This window comes from Petromyzon marinus, chromosome 24 (assembly GCF_048934315.1).
Source record: "Petromyzon marinus isolate PM22_M1 ecotype Great Lakes invasive population chromosome 24, UKy_Petmar_22M1.pri1.0, whole genome shotgun sequence".
Taxonomy (NCBI): domain Eukaryota; kingdom Metazoa; phylum Chordata; class Hyperoartia; order Petromyzontiformes; family Petromyzontidae; genus Petromyzon; species Petromyzon marinus.
This window is the reverse complement of record NC_133690.1, coordinates 1,971,653-1,996,138: the sequence shown is the minus strand read 5'-3', so window position 1 is coordinate 1,996,138 and position 24,486 is coordinate 1,971,653. Positions and strand designations below refer to the sequence as shown.

Sequence of the window (24,486 nt, the reverse complement as noted above, 5' to 3'; positions counted from 1 at the left end):
AGCATTGCACATGCACTTACATAGAGAGGTGTTTGCTTGCTAAGCGAAGCATGTACGTAAATAGCACCGCTAAAGTTTTGTTTAAGGACAATGCAGGGTGAATATACACAAACCCAAACAGCATCAACGCAATACAATTGTTGTCAAGGAAACAAAGGTGACTAACACAATATTAAAACATGTTTCATTACACTGGGAACTAAACATGTATACAAGTACATAGATTACCATACTTTTTTAATGTTGAAAACTAGGAATTGTATATCTTGAGCATGATCTGTCATACATACAACAGATTGATTGTAAATTACACCAGTAGAATATCCTCATGTGTTTAAATTAATGATCGGCAATCAAATTTAATCCAAGACATTTTAGTATTGCTCTTAATCTAAATAAAATGCACGAAAATTGTAAAACGAAAAATGTCATCGTAACTTTGTTCGGCCTTTTTAAACCTACAAATACCTACTTAGATGTGTATGCCTGGTTTCCTAAACAAAGGAGTTTTAAATTTTGATTTGAAGCTTACGTGACCGCAGGAATCCTTACTCTTTAGTTCTTTCGGTAAAGTCACGTGATAGGTATAAAATGAAATAAATCACGACGTTTCGGGCGCAACAAACAAGCGTGCGTTATCACGGGGGGGAAAGCATGATCTGCTGCTGAGGGCAGACTGTTTTAAAAGGTTTAAAATGGGTAAAGCCCAAGGGTCATAAAGAAGTGGGCGGGGAGAGTGATGTTAATGTGAGAAATTAGCATGTTAATGTAAAAAAAGAAGATTAGTGCAATCTAAAGGCTTGAGAGCAATGCAAAGGACATGTGAGCATGAGAGATCTAAGAGAGACGCATAGATATAGAGAGAGAGATACAGGAAGCCAGATAGTATAGACTGGCTTCGATCCATCGACCTCTGGGTCGATGAAAGCAGTGTGCCACTGCTTTCCTGTAAATGGATATTATCGATATCCATGTACCTGATAGGCAGCAGAAAAGATGTTGAAACATTTTCATTGTTTGCATTAATTGATAACGTTTAAAAAATATCAAAACAAGACCAAACTTAACCTTTAAATCTGCGATAAATAAAAACCGACCTATTCGATACAGGAAACCAGTTAGCATAGACTGGTTTCATTCTATCGACCTCTGGGAAAAGGGCCCACTCTGCTTTCCTGGACAGGGATATTATCGACATCCATGTACCTGATATGCAGCAGAAAAGATATTGAAAAATACTCCTTGTTGTTTGCATCAATGCCAGGTTAAGAATTAAATTTGTAATATTTTATTAACCTTGTCAATAAATTGATAACGTTTAAAACATTCGACACGTTCATGTGATTACTCAATTCCTACATGCTAACAAAAAAAAGAAACTTGTCCATAAGTGCTTTGGAGAATGTGGGCATCGATCTAGGAATGGGAGTGTGTGAATAACAGTGTGTGAATAACACACTCCCATTCCTAGATATTTAGCTTGGACATGGCCTAAACGGTAAATAACACACAGCGTTTACAGAAAGCAAACGCACACTGATGCCTATCTGAATGCAGAATCACATCATCATCCAGCTCAGAAATCCTCTCTTATCAAGACGCTCATACATCGGGCTAAAACAGTGTCAGATGGTGAGAGTCTAGTGAGAGAGATTAAAACACGTTAAAGACGCACTACGAAAGAATGGCTACAATAATGCTCAAATGAACAGAGCACTGAATGCCAAATCACGATCGCAAAGCAATACTGCTGAAAGCGACCAGATTATTAAAACAATAAAAATTCCATATATCTCAGGAGTAACTGACAAATTAGCCCGTTTTTTTTGCAAAAGCAAAACATTACAGTAAGATTTGGTACAGTACACAAAATTCAAAAACTAGAATCTTGCACTAAAGATGCATTACCTAAATTATCAACAGAAGGTGTATATCGGATTAATTGTTTATGTGGCAGATGCTATATTGGACAGACGGGACGAAACATCAGCATAAGACTAAAAGAACATCAAAGACATTAAATTATCTCAAACACAACTGTCGGCAGTGGCAGAACATGCTTGTCAACAAGGACACTCAATTTATTTTTACAATCATAATAAACTTATTTTTACAATGTTGCAGTGTTGTGTAAAACTAATTATTACTGGCAAAGACTAATTTGAGAATCCATTGAAATTGAGAGGAATAAGAATAACTTTAATCACTCTGACAGCTACAGGCTTAGTGCGGCCTGGAAGCGTATTATTAAATAATACACATTATATTTGATTTAAAGCTTTCGTGACTGCAGTGATTAATTTTCTTGGCTCTTTCGGTGGAGTCGCGTTGGGGGGAAGCAATAAAATAATAGAATATACGTTTGTTGTTTTGTTGTTTCCCTTCGGCGTGGCTTTGCCGAGGGAGCTAAGAATATGAATGCACATTACAATTCCTTATAGGGGAAACACATACTAATTAACGGATTACTAACATAGCATATAATCACTAACACACATTTCAACTAATTACTAATCTACAACTCATTACTAATCATAACCATTGACTGATTACTAATCGATTATATAATTACAATACCCCCCCCCCCTCCGCCTCTAATCACTGCACCTGATATGAGTTAAAATGATGACGTCACAAGGCTGCTCTATATAAAACCGGGGGCAAGAGAGGACTTTACCATTCTGGCGAATTGCCCGATGATACTGGATGTATTTACCAGCGAAACGTAGTACTCAAACTGTAAATGTTGTGGATTCACTCTTCAACACACCGGTGGGCTAAAGTAGTGAATTATTTGTCTTTTGTCAACGTGACACTTTTTTTGCTGATTGGGTTATGACACATTTATAAATAACGCGATCTAACCCAAACACCTTTATTATGAATATTGAACAATTATCATTGTTTGCATCCATACCGGGTTAATAAATTCATTTGTAATATTTTGATTGACCTTGTGAATATATTGATGACGTTTTAAACATTTGACACGTTCATATGATTACTCAATTCATACACGCTAGCAAAAAAAGAGCTATTTGTCCATATGCGTTTTGGAGAATGTGGGCATCGATCCCACTACCTCTCACATGCTAAGCGAGCGCGCTACCACCTGAGCTAATCCCCCGCTGGGTTGTCGTGGATGTTTATCTCGACATAGGCCATAGCACATTTTTTTTAAATATCTAAGCTAGACAAGAACAAACTTAACCTTTAAATCCGCGAAACATAAAAACCGAACTAAGCGATACAGGAAGCCAGATATCATAGACTGGCTTCGATCCATCGACCTCTGGAAAAAGGACCCAGCACGCCTTCGCTTTGAAACTCTACTTTCTTGTAAATGGATATTATTTACGCCCATGGACCTGATAGGCAGCAGAAAAGATATTGAAAAATATCATTGTTTGCATGAATACCGGGTTAAGAAATTTATTTGTAATATTTTGATTGACCTTGTTTTCTTTTATTGATAAAGTTTTAAACATTCGACACGTTCATATGATTACTCAATGCATACCTGCTAGCAAAAAAAGAGCTACTTGTCCATATGCGCTTTGGAGAATGTGGGCATCGATCCCACTACCTCTCACATGCTAAGCGAGAGCTCTACCACCTGAGCTAATCCCCCACTGGGTTGTCGTGGAAGTTTATCTCGACATAGGCCATAGCACATTTTTAAAAAAATATCTAAGCTAAACAAGAACAAACTTAACCTTTAAATCCGCGAATCATAAAAACCGACCTAAGCGATACAGGAAGCCAGATATCATAGATTGGCTTCGATCCATCGACCTCTGGGAAAAGGACCCAGCACGCTTATGCTCTACCACTCTGCTTTCCTGTTAATGGATATTATTGACATCCATATACCTAATAGGCAGCAGAAAAGATGTTGAAAAATTATCATTGTTTGCATCCATACCGGCTTAAGAAATTCATTTGTAATATTTTGATTGACCTTGTGAATATATTGATAACGTTTTAAACATTCGACACGTTCATATGATTGCTCAATTCATACATGCTAACAAAAAAAGAGCTAATTGTCCATATGTGCTTTGGAGAATGTGGGCATCGATCCCACTACCTCTCGCATGCTAAGCGAGCACTCTACCACTTGAGCTAATCACCCACTGGGTTGCTTTGGATGTTTATCTCGACATAGGCCATGGAACTTTTTGAAAAAAATATCTAAGCAAAACAAGATCAAACTCTACCTTTAAATCTGCGATAAATTAAAACCGACCTATGTGATAGAGGAAGCCAGATATTATAGACTGGCTTCGATCCATCGACCTCTAGAAAAAGGACCCAGCACGCTTTTGCTTTGCCACTCTACTTTCTTGTAAATGGATATTATTGACGTCCATGGACCTGATAGGCAGCAGAAAAGATATGGAAAAATTATCATTGTTTGCATCAATACCGGGTTAAGGAATTCATTTGTAATATTTTGATTGACCTTGTGAATATATTGATAACGTTTTAAACATTCGACACGTTCATATGATTACTCAATTCATACAAGCTAAAAAAAAGGTACTTGTCCATATGTTATTTGGAGAATGTGGGCATCGATCCCACTACCTCTCGCATGCTAAGCGAGCGCTCTACCACTTGAGCTAATCCCCCACTTGGTTGTGTTGAATGTTCATCTCGAAATAGGCGATGGAACTTTTTGAAAAATATCAAAGCAAAACAAGATCAAACGTTACCTTTAAATCTGCGATAAATTATAACCGACCTATGTGATAGAGGAAGCCAGATATTATAGACTGGCTTCGATCCATCGATCTCTGGAAAAAGGGCCCAGCATGCTTTCGCTTTGCCACTCTGCTTTCCTGTAAATGGATATTATTGAGGTCCATGGACCTGATAGACAGCAGAAAAGATACGGAAAAATGATCATTGTTTGCATCAATACCGGGTTAATAAATTAATTTGTAATATTTTGATTGACCTTGTGACTATATTGATAACGTTTTAAACATTCGACACGTTCATATGATTACTCAATTCATACAAGCTAAAAAAAAAAGGTACTTGTCCATATGTTCTTTGGAGAATGTGGGCATCGATCCCACTACCTCTCGCATGCTAAGCGAGCGCTCTACCACTTGAGCTAATCCCCCACTTGGTTGTGTTGAATGTTTATCTCGAAATAGGCCATGGAACTTTTTGAAAAATATCAAAGCAAAACAAGATAAAACGTTACCTTTAAATCTGCGATAAATTTAAACCTACCTATGTGATAGAGGAAGCCAGATATTATAGACTGGCTTCGATCCATCGATCTCTGGAAAAAGGGCCCAGCACGCTTTCGCTTTGCCACTCTGCTTTCCTGTAAATGGATATTATTGACGTCCATGGACCTGATAGGCAGCACAAAAGATACGGAAAAATGATCATTGTTTGCATCAATACCGGGTTAATAAATTCATTTGTAATATTTTGATTGACCTTGTGAATATATTGATAACGTTTTAAACATTCGACACGTTCATATGATTATTCAATTCATACAAGCTAACAAAAACAGGTACTTGTCCATATGTTCTTTGGAGAATGTGGCCATCGATCCCACTACCTCTCGCATGCTAAGCGAGCGCTCTACCACTTGAGCTAATCCCCCACTGGGTTGTCGTGGATGTTTATGTTGACATAGGCCATAGCACATTTGAAAAAAATATCTAAGCTAAACAAGAACAAACTTAACCTTTAAATCTGCGATAAATTAAAACCGACCTTTGTGATAGAGGAAGCCAGATATTATAGACTGGCTTCGATCCATCGATCTCTGGAAAAAGGGCCCAGCACGCTTACGCTCTGCCACTCTGCTTTCCTGTAAATGGATATAATTGACGTCCATGGACCTGATAGGCAGCAGAAAAGATATTGAAAAAAATCATTGTTTGCATCAATACCGGGTTAAGGAATTCATTTGTAATATTTTGATTGACCTTTTGAATATATTGATAACGTTTTAAACATTCGACACGTTCATATGATTGCTCAATTCATACATGCTAACAAAAAAAGCGCTACTTGTCCATATGCGTTTTGGAGAATGTGGGCATCGATCCCACTACCTCTCGCATGCTAAGCGAGCGCTCTAACACTTGAGCTAATCCCCCACTTGGTTGTGTTGAATGATAATCTCGAAATAGGCCATGGAACTTTTTGAAAAATATCAAAGTAAAACAAGATCAAACGTTACCTTTAAATCTGCGATAAATTAAAACCGACCTATGTGATAGTGGAAGCCAGATATTATAGACTGGCTTCGATCCATCGATCTCTGGAAAAAGGGCCCAGCACGCTTTCGCTTTCCTGTAAATTGATATAATTGACGTCCATGGACCTGATAGAAAGCAGAAAAGATATTGAAAAAAATCATTGTTTGCATCAATACCGGGTTAAGGAATTCATTTATAATATTTTGATTGACCTTGTGAATATATTGATAACGTTTTAAACATTAGACACGTTCATATGATTGCTCAATTCATACATGTTAACAAAAAAAGATCTATTTGTCCATATGCGTTTTGGAGAATGTGGGCATCGATCCCACTACCTCTCGCATGCTAAGCGAGCACGCTACCACTTGAGCTAATCCCCTGCTGGGTGGTCGTGGATGTTTATCTCGACATAGGCCATAGCACATTTTCTTTTTAAAATATCTAAGCTAAACAAGAACAAAATTGACCTTTAAATCTGCGATAAATAAAAACCGACCTAAGTGATACAGGAAGCCAGATATCATAGACTGGCTTCGATCCATCGACCTCTGGGAAAAGGACCCAGCACGCTTATGCTCTGCCACTCTGCTTTCCGGTAAATTGATATTATTGACATCCATGTACCTGATAGGCAGCAGAAAAGATATTGAAAAAAATCATTGTTTGCATCAATACCGGGTTAAGAAATTCATTTGTAATATTTTGATTGACCTTGTGAATATATTGATAACGTTTTAATCATTCGACACGTTCATATGATTACTCAATTCATACAAGCTAACAAAAAAAAGTACATGTCCTTATGTTCTTTGGAGAATGTGGGCATCAACCCCACTACCTCTCGCATGCTAAGCGAGTGCTCTCCCACTTGAGCTAATCCCCCACTGAGTTGTCGTGGATGTTTATGTTGACATAGGCCATAGCACATTTGAAAAAAATATCTGAGCTAAACAAGAACAAACTTAACCTTTAAATCTGCGATAAATAAAAACCGACCTAAGTGATACCGGAAGCCAGATATCATAGACTGGCTTCGATCCATCGACCTCTGGGAAAAGGACCCAGCATGCTTACGCTCTGCCACTCTGCTTTCCTGTAAATGAATATAATTGACGTCCATGGACCTGATAGGCAGCAGAAAAGATATTGAAAAAAATCATTGTTTGCATCAATACCGGGTTAAGGAATTCATTTGTAATATTTTGATTGACCTTTTGAATATATTGATAACGTTTTAAACATTCGACACGTTCATATGATTGCTCAATTCATACATGCTAACAAAAAAAGCGCTACTTGTCCATATGCGTTTTGGAGAATGTGGGCATCGATCCCACTACCTCTCGCATGCTAAGCGAGCGCTCTAACACTTGAGCTAATCCCCCACTTGGTTGTGTTGAATGATAATCTCGAAATAGGCCATGGAACTTTTTGAAAAATATCAAAGTAAAACAAGATCAAACGTTACCTTTAAATCTGCGATAAATTAAAACCGACCTATGTGATAGTGGAAGCCAGATATTATAGACTGGCTTCGATCCATCGATCTCTGGAAAAAGGGCCCAGCACGCTTTCGCTTTCCTGTAAATTGATATAATTGACGTCCATGGACCTGATAGAAAGCAGAAAAGATATTGAAAAAAATCATTGTTTGCATCAATACCGGGTTAAGGAATTCATTTATAATATTTTGATTGACCTTGTGAATATATTGATAACGTTTTAAACATTAGACACGTTCATATGATTGCTCAATTCATACATGTTAACAAAAAAAGATCTACTTGTCCATATGCGTTTTGGAGAATGTGGGCATCGATCCCACTACCTCTCGCATGCTAAGCGAGCACGCTACCACTTGAGCTAATCCCCTGCTGGGTGGTCGTGGATGTTTATCTCGACATAGGCCATAGCACATTTTCTTTTTAAAATATCTAAGCTAAACAAGAACAAAATTGACCTTTAAATCTGCGATAAATAAAAACCGACCTAAGTGATACAGGAAGCCAGATATCATAGACTGGCTTCGATCCATCGACCTCTGGGAAAAGGACCCAGCACGCTTACGCTCTGCCACTCTGCTTTCCGGTAAATTGATATTATTGACATCCATGTACCTGATAGGCAGCAGAAAAGATATTGAAAAAAATCATTGTTTGCATCAATACCGGGTTAAGAAATTCATTTGTAATATTTTGATTGACCTTGTGAATATATTGATAACGTTTTAATCATTCGACACGTTCATATGATTACTCAATTCATACAAGCTAACAAAAAAAAGTACATGTCCTTATGTTCTTTGGAGAATGTGGGCATCAACCCCACTACCTCTCGCATGCTAAGCGAGTGCTCTCCCACTTGAGCTAATCCCCCACTGAGTTGTCGTGGATGTTTATGTTGACATAGGCCATAGCACATTTGAAAAAAATATCTGAGCTAAACAAGAACAAACTTAACCTTTAAATCTGCGATAAATAAAAACCGACCTAAGTGATACCGGAAGCCAGATATCATAGACTGGCTTCGATCCATCGACCTCTGGGAAAAGGACCCAGCATGCTTACGCTCTGCCACTCTGCTTTCCTGTAAATGAATATAATTGACGTCCATGGACCTGATAGGCAGCAGAAAAGATATTGAAAAAAATCATTGTTTGCATCAATACCGGGTTAAGGAATTCATTTGTAATATTTTGATTGACCTTTTGAATATATTGATAACGTTTTAAACATTCGACACGTTCATATGATTGCTCAATTCATACATGCTAACAAAAAAAGCGCTACTTGTCCATATGCGTTTTGGAGAATGTGGGCATCGATCCCACTACCTCTCGCATGCTAAGCGAGCGCTCTACCACTTGAGCTAATCCCCCACTTGGTTGTGTTGAATGATAATCTCGAAATAGGCCATGGAACTTTTTGAAAAATATCAAAGTAAAACAAGATCAAACGTTACCTTTAAATCTGCGATAAATTAAAACCGACCTATGTGATAGTGGAAGCCAGATATTATAGACTGGCTTCGATCCATCGATCTCTGGAAAAAGGGCCCAGCACGCTTTCGCTTTCCTGTAAATGGATATTATTGACGTCCATGGACCTGATAGAAAGCAGAAAAGATATTGAAAAAAACCATTGTTTGCATCAATACCGGGTTAAGGAATTCATTTATAATATTTTGATTGACCTTGTGAATATATTGATAACGTTTTAAACATTAGACACGTTCATATGATTGCTCAATTCATACATGCTGACACAAAAAGAGCTACTTGTCCATATGCGTTTTGGAGAATGTGGGCATCGATCCCACTACCTCTCGCATGCTAAGCGAGCGCTCTACCACTTGAGCTAATCCCCCACTTGGTTGTGTTGAATGTTTATCTCGAAATAGGCCATGGAACTTTTCGAAAAATATCAAAGCAAAACCAGATCAAACGTTACCTTTAAATCTGCGATAAATTAAAACCGACTTACGTGATAGAGGAAGCCAGATATTATAGACTGGCTTCGATCCATCGATCTCTGGAAAAAGGACCCAGCACGCTTTCGCTTTGCCACTCTGCTTTCCTGTAAATGGATATTATTGACGTCCATGGACCTGATAGGCAGCACAAAAGATACGGAAAAATGATCATTGTTTGCATCAATACCGGGTTAATGAATCAATTTGTAATATTTTGATTGACCTTGTGAATATATTGATAACGTTTTAAACATTCGACACGTTCATATGATTACTCAATTCATACAAGCTAACAAAAAAAAGGTACGTGTCCATCTGTACTTTGGAGAATGTGGGCATCCATCCCACTACTTCTCGCATGCTAAGCGAGCGCTCTACCACTTGAGCAAATCTCCCACTGGGTTTTCGTGGATGTTTATGTCGACATAGTCCATAGCACATTTGAAAAAAAATATCTAAGCTAAACAAGAACAAACTTAACCTTTAAATATGCGATAAATAAAAACCGACCTAAGTGATACCGGAAGCCAGATATCATAGACTAGCTTCGATCGATCGACCTCTGGGAAAAGGACCCAGCACGCTTACGCTCTGCCACTCTGCTTTCCTGTAAATTGATATAATTGACGTCCATGGACCTGATAGGCAGCAGAAAAGATATTGAAAAAAATCATTGTTTGCATCAATACCGGGTTAAGAAATGCATTTGTAATATTTTGATTGACCTTGTGAATATATTGATAACGTTTTAAAAATTCGACACGTTCATATGATTGCTCAATTCATACATGTTAACAAAAAAAGATCTACTTGTCCATATGCGTTTTGGAGAATGTGGGCATCGATCCCACTACCTCTCGCATGCTAAGCGAGCACGCTACCACTTGAGCTAATCCCCTGCTGGGTGGTCGTGGATGTTTATCTCGACATAGGCCATAGCACATTTTCTTTTTAAAATATCTAAGCTAAACAAGAACAAAATTGACCTTTAAATCTGCGATAAATAAAAACCGACCTAAGTGATACAGGAAGCCAGATATCATAGACTGGCTTCGATCCATCGACCTCTGGGAAAAGGACCCAGCACGCTTACGCTCTGCCACTCTGCTTTCCGGTAAATTGATATTATTGACATCCATGTACCTGATAGGCAGCAGAAAAGATATTGAAAAAAATCATTGTTTGCATCAATACCGGGTTAAGAAATTCATTTGTAATATTTTGATTGACCTTGTGAATATATTGATAACGTTTTAATCATTCGACACGTTCATATGATTACTCAATTCATACAAGCTAACAAAAAAAAGTACATGTCCTTATGTTCTTTGGAGAATGTGGGCATCAACCCCACTACCTCTCGCATGCTAAGCGAGTGCTCTCCCACTTGAGCTAATCCCCCACTGAGTTGTCGTGGATGTTTATGTTGACATAGGCCATAGCACATTTGAAAAAAATATCTGAGCTAAACAAGAACAAACTTAACCTTTAAATCTGCGATAAATAAAAACCGACCTAAGTGATACCGGAAGCCAGATATCATAGACTGGCTTCGATCCATCGACCTCTGGGAAAAGGACCCAGCATGCTTACGCTCTGCCACTCTGCTTTCCTGTAAATGAATATAATTGACGTCCATGGACCTGATAGGCAGCAGAAAAGATATTGAAACAAATCATTGTTTGTATCAATACCAGGTTAAGGAATTCATTTATAATATTTTGATTGACCTTGTGAATATATTGATAACGTTTTAAACATTCGACACGTTCATATGAATGCTCAATTCATACATGCTGACACAAAAAGAGCTACTTGTCCATATGCGTTTTGGAGAATGTGGGCATCGATCCCACTACCTCTCGCATGCTAAGCGAGCGCGCTACCACTTGAGCTAATCCCCTGCTGGGTTGTCGTGCATGTTTATCTCGACATAGGCCATAGCACATTTTCTTTTTAAAATATCTAAGCTAAACAAGAACAAAATTGACCTTTAAATCTGCGATAAATAAAAACCGACCTAAGTGATACAGGAAGCCAGATATCATAGACTGGCTTCGATCCATCGACCTCTGGGAAAAGGACCCAGCATGCTTACGCTCTGCCACTCTGCTTTCCGGTAAATGGATATTATTGACATCCATGTACCTGATAGGCAGCAGAAAAGATGGCTTCGATCCATAGATCTCTTAAAAAAGGGCCCAGCACGCTTACGCTCTGCCACTCTGCTTTCCTGTAAATGGATATAATTGACGTCCATGGACCTGATAGGCAGCAGAAAAGATATTGAAAAAAAATCATTGTTTGCATCAATACCGGGTTAAGGAATTCATTTGTAATATTTTGATTGAACTTTTGAATATATTTATAACGTTTTAAACATTCGACACGTTCATATGATTGCTCATTTCATACATGCTAACAAAAAAAGCGCTGCTTGTCCATATGCGTTTTGGAGAATGTGGGCATCGATCCCACTACCTTTCGCATGCTAAGCGAGCGCTCTTCCACTTGAGCTAATCCCCCACTTGGTTGTGTTGAATGTTTATCTCGAAATAGGCCATGGAACTTTTTGAAAAATATCAAAGTAAAACATGATCAAACGTTACCTTTAAATCTGCGATAAATTAAAACCGACCTATGTGATAGTGGAAGCCAGATATTATAGACTGGCTTCGATCCATCGATCTCTGGAAAAAGGGCCCAGCACGCTTTCGCTTTGCCACTCTGCTTTCCTGTAAATGGATATTATTGACGTCCATGGACCTGATAGGCAGCAGAAAAGATATTGAAAAAAATCATTGTTTGCATCAATACCGGGTTAAGGAATTCATTCATAATATTTTGATTGACCTTGTGAATATATTGATAACGTTTTAAACATTAGACACGTTCATATGATTACTCAATTCATACAAGCTAACAAAAAAAAGGTACGTGTCCATATGTTCTTTGGAGAATGTGGGCATCCATCCCACTACCTCTCGCATGCTAAGCAAGCGCTCTACCACTTGAGCTAATCCCCCACTTGGTTGTGTTGAATGTTTATTTTGACATAGGCCATAGCACATTTTCTTTTTAATATATCTAAGCTAAACAAGAACAAACTTAACCTTTAAATCCGCGAAACATAAAAACCGACCTAGGCGATACAGGAAGCCAGATATCATAGATTGGCTTCGATCCATCGACCTCTGGGAAAAGGACCCAGCACGCTTATGCTCTGCCACTCTGCTTTCCTGTAAATGGATATTATTGACATCCATGTACCTGATAGGCAGCAGAAAAGATGTTGAAAAATTATCATTGTTTGCATCCATACCGGCTTAAGAAATTCATTTGTACTATTTTGAGTGACCTTGTGAATTTATTGATAACGTTTTAAACATTCGACACGTTCATATGATTACTCAATTCATACAAGCTAAAAAAAAGGTACTTGTCCATATGTTCTTTGGAGAATGTGGGCATCGATCACACTACCTCTCGCATGCTAAGCGCGCGCTCTACCACTTGAGCTAATCCCCCACTTGGTTGTCGTGGATGTTTATGTTGACATAGCCCATAGCACATTTGAAAAAAATATCTAAGCTAAACAAGAACAAACTTAACCTTTAAATCTGCGATAAATTAAAACCGACCTATGGGATAGAGGAAGCCAGATATTATAGACTGGCTTCGATCCATAGATCTCTGGAAAAAGGGCCCAGCACGCTTACGCTCTGCCACTCTGCTTTCCTGTAAATGGATATAATTGACGTCCATGGACCTGATAGGCAGCAGAAAAGATATTGAAAAAAATCATTGTTTGCATCAATACCGGGTTAAGGAATTCATTTGTAAAATTTTGATTGACCTTGTGAATATATTGATAACGTTTTAAAAATTCGACACGTTCATATGATTGCTCAATTCATACATGCTAACAAAAAAAGAGCTACTTGTCCATATGCGTTTTGGAGAATGTGGGCATCGATCCCACTACCTCTCGCATGCTAAGCGAGCGCTCTACCACTTGAGCTAATCCCCCACTGGGTTCTCGTGGATGTTTATGTTGACATTGGCCATAGCACATTTGAAAAAAAATATCTCAGCTAAACAAGAACAAACTTAACCTTTAAATCTTCGATAAATAAAAACCGACCTAAGTGATACCGGAAGCCAGATATCATAGACTGGCTTCGATACATCGACTTCTGGGAAAAGGACCCAGCACGCTTACGCTCTGCCACTCTGCTTTCCTGTAAATTGATATAATTGACGTCAATGGACCTGATAGGCAGCAGAAAAGATATTGAAAAAAAATCATTGTTTGCATCAATATCGGGTTAAGAAATTCATTTGTAATATTTTGATTGACCTTGTGAATATATTGATAACGTTTTAAACATTCGACACGTTCATATGATTGCTCAATTCATACATGCTAACAAAAAAGAGCTACTAGTCCATATGCGTTTTGGAGAATGTGGGCATCGATCCCACTACCTCTCGCATGCTAAGCGAGCGCACTACCACTTGAGCTAATCCCCCACTTGGTTGTGTTGAATGTTTATGTTGACATAGGCCATAGTACATTTTCTTTTTAATATATCTAAGCGAAACAAGAACAAACTTAACCTTTAAATCCGCGAAACATAAAAACCGACCTAGGCGATACAGGAAGCCAGATATCATAGATTAGTTTCGATCCATCGACCTCTGGGAAAAGGACCCAGCACGCTTATGCTCTGCCACTCTGCTTTCCTGTAAATGGATATTATTGACATCCATGTACCTGATAGGCAGCAGAAAAGATGTTGAAAAATTATCATTGTTTGCATCCATACCGGCATAAGAAATTCATTTGTACTATTTTGAGTGACCTTGTGAATTTATTGATAACGTTTTAAACATTCGACACGTTCATATGATTACTCAATTCATACAAGCTAAAAAAAGGTACTTGTCCATATGTTCTTTGGAGAATGTGGGCATCGATCACACTACCTCGCGCATGCTAAGCGCACGCTCTACCACTTGAGCTAATCCCCCACTTGGTTTTCGTGGATGTTTATGTTGACATAGCCCATAGCACATTTGAAAAAAATATCTAAGCTAAACAAGAACAAACTTAACCTTTAAATCTGCGATAAATTAAAACCGACCTATGTGATAGAGGAAGCCAGATATTATAGACTGGCTTCGATCCATAGATCTCTGGAAAAAGGGCCCAGCACGCTTACGCTCTGCCACTCTGCTTTCCTGTAAATGGATATAATTGACGTCCATGGACCTGATAGGCAGCAGAAAAGATATTGAAAAAAATCATTGTTTGCATCAATACCGGGTTAAGGAATTCATTTGTAAAATTTTGATTGACCTTGTGAATATATTGATAACGTTTTAAAAATTCGACACGTTCATATGATTGCTCAATTCATACATGCTAACAAAAAAAGAGCTACTTGTCCATATGCGTTTTGGAGAATGTGGGCATCGATCCCACTACCTCTCGCATGCTAAGCGAGCGCTCTACCACTTGAGCTAATCCCCCACTGGGTTCTCGTGGATGTTTATGTTGACATAGGCCATAGCACATTTGAAAAAAAATATCTAAGCTAAACAAGAACAAACTTAACCTTTAAATCTTCGATAAATAAAAACCGACCTAAGTGATACCGGAAGCCAGATATCATAGACTGGCTTCGATACATCGACTTCTGGGAAAAGGACCCAGCACGCTTACGCTCTGCCACTCTGCTTTCCTGTAAATTGATATAATTGACGTCAATGGACCTGATAGGCAGCAGAAAAGATATTGAAAAAAAATCATTGTTTGCATCAATATCGGGTTAAGAAATGCATTTGTAATATTTTGATTGACCTTGTGAATATATTGATAACGTTTTAAACATTCGACACGTTCATATGATTGCTCAATTCATACATGCTAACAAAAAAGAGCTACTAGTCCATATGCGTTTTGGAGAATGTGGGCATCGATCCCACTACCTCTCGCATGCTAAGCGAGCGCTCTACCACTTGAGCTAATCCCCCACTTGGTTGTGTTGAATGTTTATGTTGACATAGGCCATAGCACATTTTCTTTTTAATATATCTAAGCGAAACAAGAACAAACTTAACCTTTAAATCCGCGAAACATAAAAACCGACCTAGGCGATACAGGAAGCCAGATATCATAGATTGGTTTCGATCCATCGACCTCTGGGAAAAGGACCCAGCACGCTTATGCTCTGCCACTCTGCTTTCCTGTAAATGGATATTATTGACATCCATGTACCTGATAGGCAGCAGAAAAGATGTTGAAAAATTATCATTGTTTGCATCCATACCGGCATAAGAAATTCATTTGTACTATTTTGAGTGACCTTGTGAATTTATTGATAACGTTTTAAACATTCGACACGTTCATATGATTACTCAATTCATACAAGCTAAAAAAAAAGGTACTTGTCCATATGTTCTTTGGAGAATGTGGGCATCGATCACACTACCTCTCGCATGCTAAGCACACGCTCTACCACTTGAGCTAATCCCCCACTTGGTTGTCGTGGATGTTTATGTTGACATAGCCCATAGCACATTTGAAAAAAAAATATCTAAGCTAAACAAGAACAAACTTAACTTTTAAATCTGCGATAAATTAAAACCGACCTATGTGATAGAGGAAGCCAGATATTATAGACTGGCTTCGATCCATAGATCTTTGGAAAAAGGGCCCAGCACGCTTACGCTCTGCCATTCTGCTTTCCTGTAAATGGATATAATTGACATCCATGGACCTGATAGGCAGCAGAAAAGATATTGAAAAAAATCATTGTTTGCATCAATACCGGGTTAAGGAATTCATTTGTAAAATTTTGATTGACCTTTTGAATATATTGATAACGTTTTAAACATTCGACACGTTCATATGATTGCTCAATTCATACATGCTAACAAAAAAAGAGCTACTTGTCCATATGCGTTTTGGAGAATGTGGGCATCGATCCCACTACCTCTCGCATGCTAAGCGAGCACGCTACCACTTGAGCTAATCCCCTGCTGGGTTGTCGTGGATGTTTATCTCGACATAGGCCATAGCACATTTTCTTTTTAAAATATCTAAGCTAAACAAGAACAAAATTGACCTTTAAATCTGCGATAAATAAAAACCGACCTAAGTGATACAGGAAGCCAGATATCATAGACTGGCTTCGATCCATCGACCTCTGGGAAAAGGACCCAGCACGCTTACGCTCTGCCACTCTGCTTTCCGGTAAATTGATATTATTGACATCCATGTACCTAATAGGCAGCAGAAAATATATTGAAAAAAATCATTGTTTGCATCAATACCGGGTTAAGAAATTCATTTGTAATATTTTGATTGACCTTGTGAATATATTGATAACGTTTTAAACATTCGACACGTTCATATGATTACTCAATTCATACAAGCTAACAAAAAAAGGTACTTGTCCATATGTTCTTTGGAGAATGTCGGCATCGATCCCACTACCTCTCGCATGCTAAGCGAGCGCTCTACCACTTGAGCTAATCCCCCACTGGGTTCTCGTGGATGTTTATGTTGACATAGGCCATAGCACATTTGAAAAAAAATATCTAAGCTAAACAGGAACAAACTTAACCTTTAAATCTTCGATAAATAAAAACCGACCTAAGTGATACCGGAAGCCAGATATCATAGACTGGCTTCGATCCATCGACTTCTGGGAAAAGGACCCAGCACGCTTACGCTCTGCCACTCTGCTTTCCTGTAAATGGATATAATTGACGTCCATGGACCTGATAGGCAGCAGAAAAGATATTGAAAAAAAACATTGTTTGCATCAATACCGGGTTAAGGAATTCATTTGTAATATTTTGATTGACCTTGTGAATATATTGATAACGTTTTAAAAATTCGACACGTTCATATGATTGCTCAATTCATACATGCTAACAAAAAAAGAGCTACTTGTCCATATGCGTTTTGGAGAATGTGGGCATCGATCCCACTACCTGTCGCATGCTAAGCGAGCGCTCTACCACTTGAGCTAATCCCCCACTTGGTTGTGTTGAATGTTTATCTCGAAATAGGCCATGGAACTTTTTGAAAAATATAAAAGTAAAACAAGATCAAACGTTACCTTTAAATCTGCGATAAATTAAAACCGACCTATGTGATAGTGGAAGCCAGATATTATAGACTGGCTTCGATCCATCGATATCTGGAAAAAGGGCCCAGCACGCTTTCGCTTTGAAACTCTGCTTTCCTGTTAATGGATATTATTGACGTCCATGGACCTGATAGGCATCAGAAAAGATACGGAAAAATGATCATTGTTTAAATCAATACAGGGGTTAATAAATTAATTTGTAATGTTTTGATTGACCTTGTGAATATATTGATAACGTTTTAAACATTCGACACGTTCATATGATTACTCAATTCATACACGCTACCAAAAAAAAAGAGCTACTTGTCCATATGCGCTTTGGAGAATGTGGGCATCGCTCCCACTACCTCTACACATGCTAAGCGAGTGCTCTACCAGCTGAGCTACTCCCACACAGGTTGTCATGGATGTTTATCTCGACAAAGGCCATAGCACATTTTCTTTTTAATATATCTAAGCGAAACAAGAACAAACTTAACCTTTAAATCCGCGAAACATAAAAACCGACCTAGGCGATACAGGAAGCCAGATATCATAGATTGGCTTCGATCCATCGACCTCTGGGAAAAGGACCCAGCACGCTTATGCTCTGCCACTCTGCTTTCCTGTAAATGGATATTATTGACATCCATGTACCTGATAGGCAGCAGAAAAGATGTTGAAAAATTATCATTGTTTGCATCCATACCGGCATAAGAAATTCATTTGTACTATTTTGAGTGACCTTGTGAATTTATTGATAACGTTTTAAACATTCGACACGTTCATATGATTACTCAATTCATACAAGCTAAAAAAAAGGTACTTGTCCATATGTTCTTTGGAGAATGTGGGCATCGATCACACTACCTCTCGCATGCTAAGCGCACGCTCTACCACTTGAGCTAATCCCCCACTTGGTTGTCGTGGATGTTTATGTTGACATAGCCCATAGCACATTTGAAAAAAATATCTAAGCTAAACAAGAACAAACTTAACCTTTAAATCTGCGATAAATTAAAACCGACCTATGTGATAGAGGAAGCCAGATATTATAGACTGGCTTCGATCCATAGATCTCTGGAAAAAGGGCCCAGCACGCTTACGCTCTGCCACTCTGCTTTCCTGTAAATGGATATAATTGACGTCCATGGACCTGATAGGCAGCAGAAAAGATATTGAAAAAAATCATTGTTTGCATCAATACCGGGTTAAGGAATTCATTTGTAAAATTTTGATTGACCTTGTGGATATATTGATAACGTTTTAAAAATTCGACACGTTCATATGATTGCTCAATTCATACATGCTAACAAAAAAAGAGCTACTTGTCCATATGCGTTTTGGAGAATGTGGGCATCGATCCCACTACCTCTCGCATGCTAAGCGAGCGCTCTACCACTTGAGCTAATCCCCCACTGGGTTCTCGTGGATGTTTATGTTGACATAGGCCATAGCACATTTGAAAAAAAATATCTAAGCTAAACAAGAACAAACTTAACCTTTAAATCTTCGATAAATAAAAACCGACCTAAGTGATACCGGAAGCCAGATATCATAGACTGGCTTCGATACATCGACTTCTGGGAAAAGGACCCAGCACGCTTACGCTCTGCCACTCTGCTTTCCTGTAAATTGATATAATTGACGTCAATGGACCTGATAGGCAGCAGAAAAGATATTGAAAAAAAATCATTGTTTGCATCAATATCGGGTTAAGAAATGCATTTGTAATATTTTGATTGACCTTGTGAATATATTGATAACGTTTTAAACATTCGACACGTTCATATGATTGCTCAATTCATACATGCTAACAAAAAAGAGCTACTAGTCCTTATGCGTTTTGGAGAATGTGGGCATCGATCCCACTACCTCTCGCATGCTAAGCGAGCGCTCTACCACTTGAGCTAATCCCCCACTTGGTTGTGTTGAATGTTTATGTTGACATAGGCCATAGCACATTTTCTTTTTAATATATCTAAGCGAAACAAGAACAAACTTAACCTTTAAATCCGCGAAACATAAAAACCGACCTAGGCGATACAGGAAGCCAGATATCATAGATTGGCTTCGATCCATCGACCTCTGGGAAAAGGACCCAGCACGCTTATGCTCTGCCACTCTGCTTTCCTGTAAATGGATATTATTGACATCCATGTACCTGATAGGCAGCAGAAAAGATGTTGAAAAATTATCATTGTTTGCATCCATACCGGCATAAGAAATTCATTTGTACTATTTTGAGTGACCTTGTGAATTTATTGATAACGTTTTAAACATTCGACACGTTCATATGATTACTCAATTCATACAAGCTAAAAAAAGGTACTTGTCCATATGTTCTTTGGAGAATGTGGGCATCGATCACACTACCTCTCGCATGCTAAGCGCACGCTCTACCTCTTGAGCTAATCCCCCACTTGGTTGTCGTGGATGTTTATGTTGACATAGCCCATAGCACATTTGAAAAAAATATCTAAGCTAAACAAGAACAAACTTAACCTTTAAATCTGCGATAAATTAAAACCGACCTATGTGATAGAGGAAGCCAGATATTATAGACTGGCTTCGATCCATAGATCTCTGGAAAAAGGGCCCAGCACGCTTACGCTCTGCCACTCTGCTTTCCTGTAAATGGATATAATTGACGTCCATGGACCTGATAGGCAGCAGAAAAGATATTGAAAAAAATCATTGTTTGCATCAATACCGGGTTAAGGAATTCATTTGTAAAATTTTGATTGACCTTGTGAATATATTGATAACGTTTTAAAAATTCGACACGTTCATATGATTGCTCAATTCATACATGCTAACAAAAAAAGAGCTACTTGTCCATATGCGTTTTGGAGAATGTGGGCATCGATCCCACTACCTCTCGCATGCTAAGCGAGCGCTCTACCACTTGAGCTAATCCCCCACTGGGTTCTCGTGGATGTTTATGTTGACATAGGCCATAGCACATTTGAAAAAAAATATCTAAGCTAAACAAGAACAAACTTAACCTTTAAATCTTCGATAAATAAAAACCGACCTAAGTGATACCGGAAGCCAGATATCATAGACTGGCTTCGATACATCGACTTCTGGGAAAAGGACCCAGCACGCTTACGCTCTGCTACTCTGCTTTCCTGTAAATTGATATAATTGACGTCCATGGACCTGATAGGCAGCAGAAAAGATATTGAAAAAAAATCATTGTTTGCATCAATATCGGGTTAAGAAATGCATTTGTAATATTTTGATTGACCTTGTGAATATATTGATAACGTTTTAAACATTCGACACGTTCATATGATTGCTCAATTCATACATGCTAACAAAAAAGAGCTACTAGTCCATATGCGTTTTGGAGAATGTGGGCATCGATCCCACTACCTCTCGCATGCTAAGCGAGCGCTCTACCACTTGAGCTAATCCCCCACTTGGTTGTGTTGAATGTTTATGTTGACATATGCCATAGCACATTTTCTTTTTAATATATCTAAGCGAAACAAGAACAAACTTAACCTTTAAATCTGCGAAACATAAAAACCGACCTAGGCGATACAGGAAGCCAGATATCATAGATTGGCTTCGATCCATCGACCTCTGGGAAAAGGACCCAGCACGCTTATGCTCTGCCACTCTGCTTTCCTGTAAATGGATATTATTGACATCCATGTACCTGATAGGCAGCAGAAAAGATGTTAAAAAATTATCATTGTTTGCATCCATACCGGCATAAGAAATTCATTTGTACTATTTTGAGTGACCTTGTGAATTTATTGATAACGTTTTAAACATTCGACACGTTCATATGATTACTCAATTCATACAAGCTAAAAAAAAAGGTACTTGTCCATATGTTCTTTGGAGAATGTGGGCATCGATCACACTACCTCTCGCATGCTAAGCGCACGCTCTACCACTTGAGCTAATCCCCCACTTGGTTGTCGTGGATGTTTATGTTGACATAGCCCATAGCACATTTGAAAAAAATATCTAAGCTAAACAAGAACAAACTTAACTTTTAAATCTGCGATAAATTAAAACCGACCTATGTGATAGAGGAAGCCAGATATTATAGACTGGCTTCGATCCATAGATCTTTGGAAAAAGGGCCCAGCACGCTTACGCTCTGCCATTCTGCTTTCCTGTAAATGGATATAATTGACATCCATGGACCTGATAGGCAGCAGAAAAGATATTGAAAAAAATCATTGTTTGCATCAATACCGGGTTAAGGAATTCATTTGTAAAATTTTGATTGACCTTTTGAATATATTGATAACGTTTTAAACATTCGACACGTTCATATGATTGCTCAATTCATACATGCTAACAAAAAAAGAGCTACTTGTCCATATGCGTTTTGGAGAATGTGGGCATCGATCCCACTACCTCTCGCATGCTAAGCGAGCACGCTACCACTTGAGCTAATCCCCTGCTGGGTTGTCGTGGATGTTTATCTCGACATAGGCCATAGCACATTTGAAAAAAAATATCTAAGCTAAACAAGAACAAACTTAACCTTTAAATCTTCGATAAATAAAAACCGACCTAAGTGATACCGGAAGCCAGATATCATAGACTGGCTTCGATCCATCGACCTCTGGGAAAAGGACCCAGCACGCTTACGCTCTGCCACTCTGCTTTCCTGTAAATGGATATAATTGACGTCCATGGACCTGATAGGCAGCAGAAAAGATATTGAAAAAAAACATTGTTTGCATCAATACCGGGTTAAGGAATTCATTTGTAATATTTTGATTGACCTTGTGAATATATTGATAACGTTTTAAAAATTCGACACGTTCATATGATTGCTCAATTCATACATACTAACAAAAAAAGAGCTACTTGTCCATATGCGTTTTGGAGAATGTGGGCATCGATCCCACTACCTGTCGCATGCTAAGCGAGCGCTCTACCACTTGAGCTAATCCCCCACTTGGTTGTGTTGAATGTTTATCTCGAAATAGGCCATGGAACTTTTTGAAAAATATAAAAGTAAAACAAGATCAAACGTTACCTTTAAATCTGCGATAAATTAAAACCGACCTATGTGATAGTGGAAGCCAGATATTATAGACTGGCTTCGATCCATCGATATCTGGAAAAAGGGCCCAGCACGCTTTCGCTTTGAAACTCTGCTTTCCTGTTAATGGATATTATTGACGTCCATGGACCTGATAGGCAGCAGAAAAGATACGGAAAAATGATCATTGTTTAAATCAATACAGGGGTTAATAAATTAATTTGTAATGTTTTGATTGACCTTGTGAATATATTGATAACGTTTTAAACATTCGACACGTTCATATGATTACTCAATTCATACACGCTACCAAAAAAAAAGAGCTACTTGTCCATATGCGCTTTGGAGAATGTGGGCATCGATCCCACTACCTCTACACATGCTAAGCGAGTGCTCTACCAGCTGAGCTACTCCCACACAGGTTGTCATGGATGTTTATCTCGACAAAGGCCATAGCACATTTTCTTTTTAATATATCTAAGCGAAACAAGAACAAACTTAACCTTTAAATCCGCGAAACATAAAAACCGACCTAGGCGATACAGGAAGCCAGATATCATAGATTGGCTTCGATCCATCGACCTCTGGGAAAAGGACCCGGCACGCTTATGCTCTGCCACTCTGCTTTCCTGTAAATGGATATTATTGACATCCATGTACCTGATAGGCAGCAGAAAAGATGTTGAAAAATTATCATTGTTTGCATCCATACCGGCATAAGAAATTCATTTGTACTATTTTGAGTGACCTTGTGAATTTATTGATAACGTTTTAAACATTCGACACGTTCATATGATTACTCAATTCATACAAGCTAAAAAAAAGGTACTTGTCCATACGTTCTTTGGAGAATGTGGGCATCGATCACACTACCTCTCGCATGCTAAGCGCGCGCTCTACCACTTGAGCTAATCCCCCACTTGGTTGTCGTGGATGTTTATGTTGACATAGCCCATAGCACATTTGAAAAAAATATCTAAGCTAAACAAGAACAAACTTAACCTTTAAATCTGCGATAAATTAAAACCGACCTATGTGATAGAGGAAGCCAGATATTATAGACTGGCTTCGATCCATAGATCTTTGGAAAAAGGGCCCAGCACGCTTACGCTCTGCCATTCTGCTTTCCTGTAAATGGATATAATTGACATCCATGGACCTGATAGGCAGCAGAAAAGATATTGAAAAAAATCATTGTTTGCATCAATACCGGGTTAAGGAATTCATTTGTAAAATTTTGATTGACCTTTTGAATATATTGATAACGTTTTAAACATTCGACACGTTCATATGATTGCTCAATTCATACATGCTAACAAAAAAAGAGCTACTTGTCCATATGCGTTTTGGAGAATGTGGGCATCGATCCCACTACCTCTCGCATGCTAAGCGAGCACGCTACCACTTGAGCTAATCCCCTGCTGGGTTGTCGTGGATGTTTATCTCGACATAGGCCATAGCACATTTTCTTTTTAAAATATCTAAGCTAAACAAGAACAAACTTAACCTTTAAATCTTCGATAAATAAAAACCGACCTAAGTGATACCGGAAGCCAGATATCATAGACTGGCTTCGATCCATCGACTTCTGGGAAAAGGACCC

General features: G+C 38.5%; 11 non-coding genes across 11 annotated transcripts; all 11 read right to left on the bottom strand.

The window, feature by feature from the left end:
* Window positions 1-4,562: 4,562 nt before the first annotated feature.
* Window positions 4,563-4,635, bottom strand: TRNAA-AGC (transfer RNA alanine (anticodon AGC)). The gene has a single exon. It is a non-coding gene; the product is annotated as a tRNA-Ala (tRNA).
* Window positions 4,636-5,062: 427 nt separating this feature from the next.
* On the bottom strand, window positions 5,063-5,135 carry TRNAA-AGC (transfer RNA alanine (anticodon AGC)). The gene has a single exon. It is a non-coding gene; the product is annotated as a tRNA-Ala (tRNA).
* Window positions 5,136-9,050: 3,915 nt separating this feature from the next.
* TRNAA-AGC (transfer RNA alanine (anticodon AGC)) lies at window positions 9,051-9,123 on the bottom strand. The gene has a single exon. It is a non-coding gene; the product is annotated as a tRNA-Ala (tRNA).
* Window positions 9,124-9,538: 415 nt separating this feature from the next.
* On the bottom strand, window positions 9,539-9,611 carry TRNAA-AGC (transfer RNA alanine (anticodon AGC)). Its single transcript has one exon. It is a non-coding gene; the product is annotated as a tRNA-Ala (tRNA).
* A 4,062-nt stretch (window positions 9,612-13,673) lies between these two features.
* TRNAA-AGC (transfer RNA alanine (anticodon AGC)) lies at window positions 13,674-13,746 on the bottom strand. Its single transcript has one exon. It is a non-coding gene; the product is annotated as a tRNA-Ala (tRNA).
* Window positions 13,747-15,179: 1,433 nt separating this feature from the next.
* Window positions 15,180-15,252, bottom strand: TRNAA-AGC (transfer RNA alanine (anticodon AGC)). The gene has a single exon. It is a non-coding gene; the product is annotated as a tRNA-Ala (tRNA).
* Window positions 15,253-15,682: 430 nt separating this feature from the next.
* Window positions 15,683-15,755, bottom strand: TRNAA-AGC (transfer RNA alanine (anticodon AGC)). The gene has a single exon. It is a non-coding gene; the product is annotated as a tRNA-Ala (tRNA).
* A 3,449-nt stretch (window positions 15,756-19,204) lies between these two features.
* TRNAA-AGC (transfer RNA alanine (anticodon AGC)) lies at window positions 19,205-19,277 on the bottom strand. Its single transcript has one exon. It is a non-coding gene; the product is annotated as a tRNA-Ala (tRNA).
* A 430-nt stretch (window positions 19,278-19,707) lies between these two features.
* Window positions 19,708-19,780, bottom strand: TRNAA-AGC (transfer RNA alanine (anticodon AGC)). The gene has a single exon. It is a non-coding gene; the product is annotated as a tRNA-Ala (tRNA).
* Window positions 19,781-20,710: 930 nt separating this feature from the next.
* On the bottom strand, window positions 20,711-20,783 carry TRNAA-AGC (transfer RNA alanine (anticodon AGC)). Its single transcript has one exon. It is a non-coding gene; the product is annotated as a tRNA-Ala (tRNA).
* Window positions 20,784-21,213: 430 nt separating this feature from the next.
* Window positions 21,214-21,286, bottom strand: TRNAA-AGC (transfer RNA alanine (anticodon AGC)). Its single transcript has one exon. It is a non-coding gene; the product is annotated as a tRNA-Ala (tRNA).
* Window positions 21,287-24,486: the final 3,200 nt, after the last annotated feature.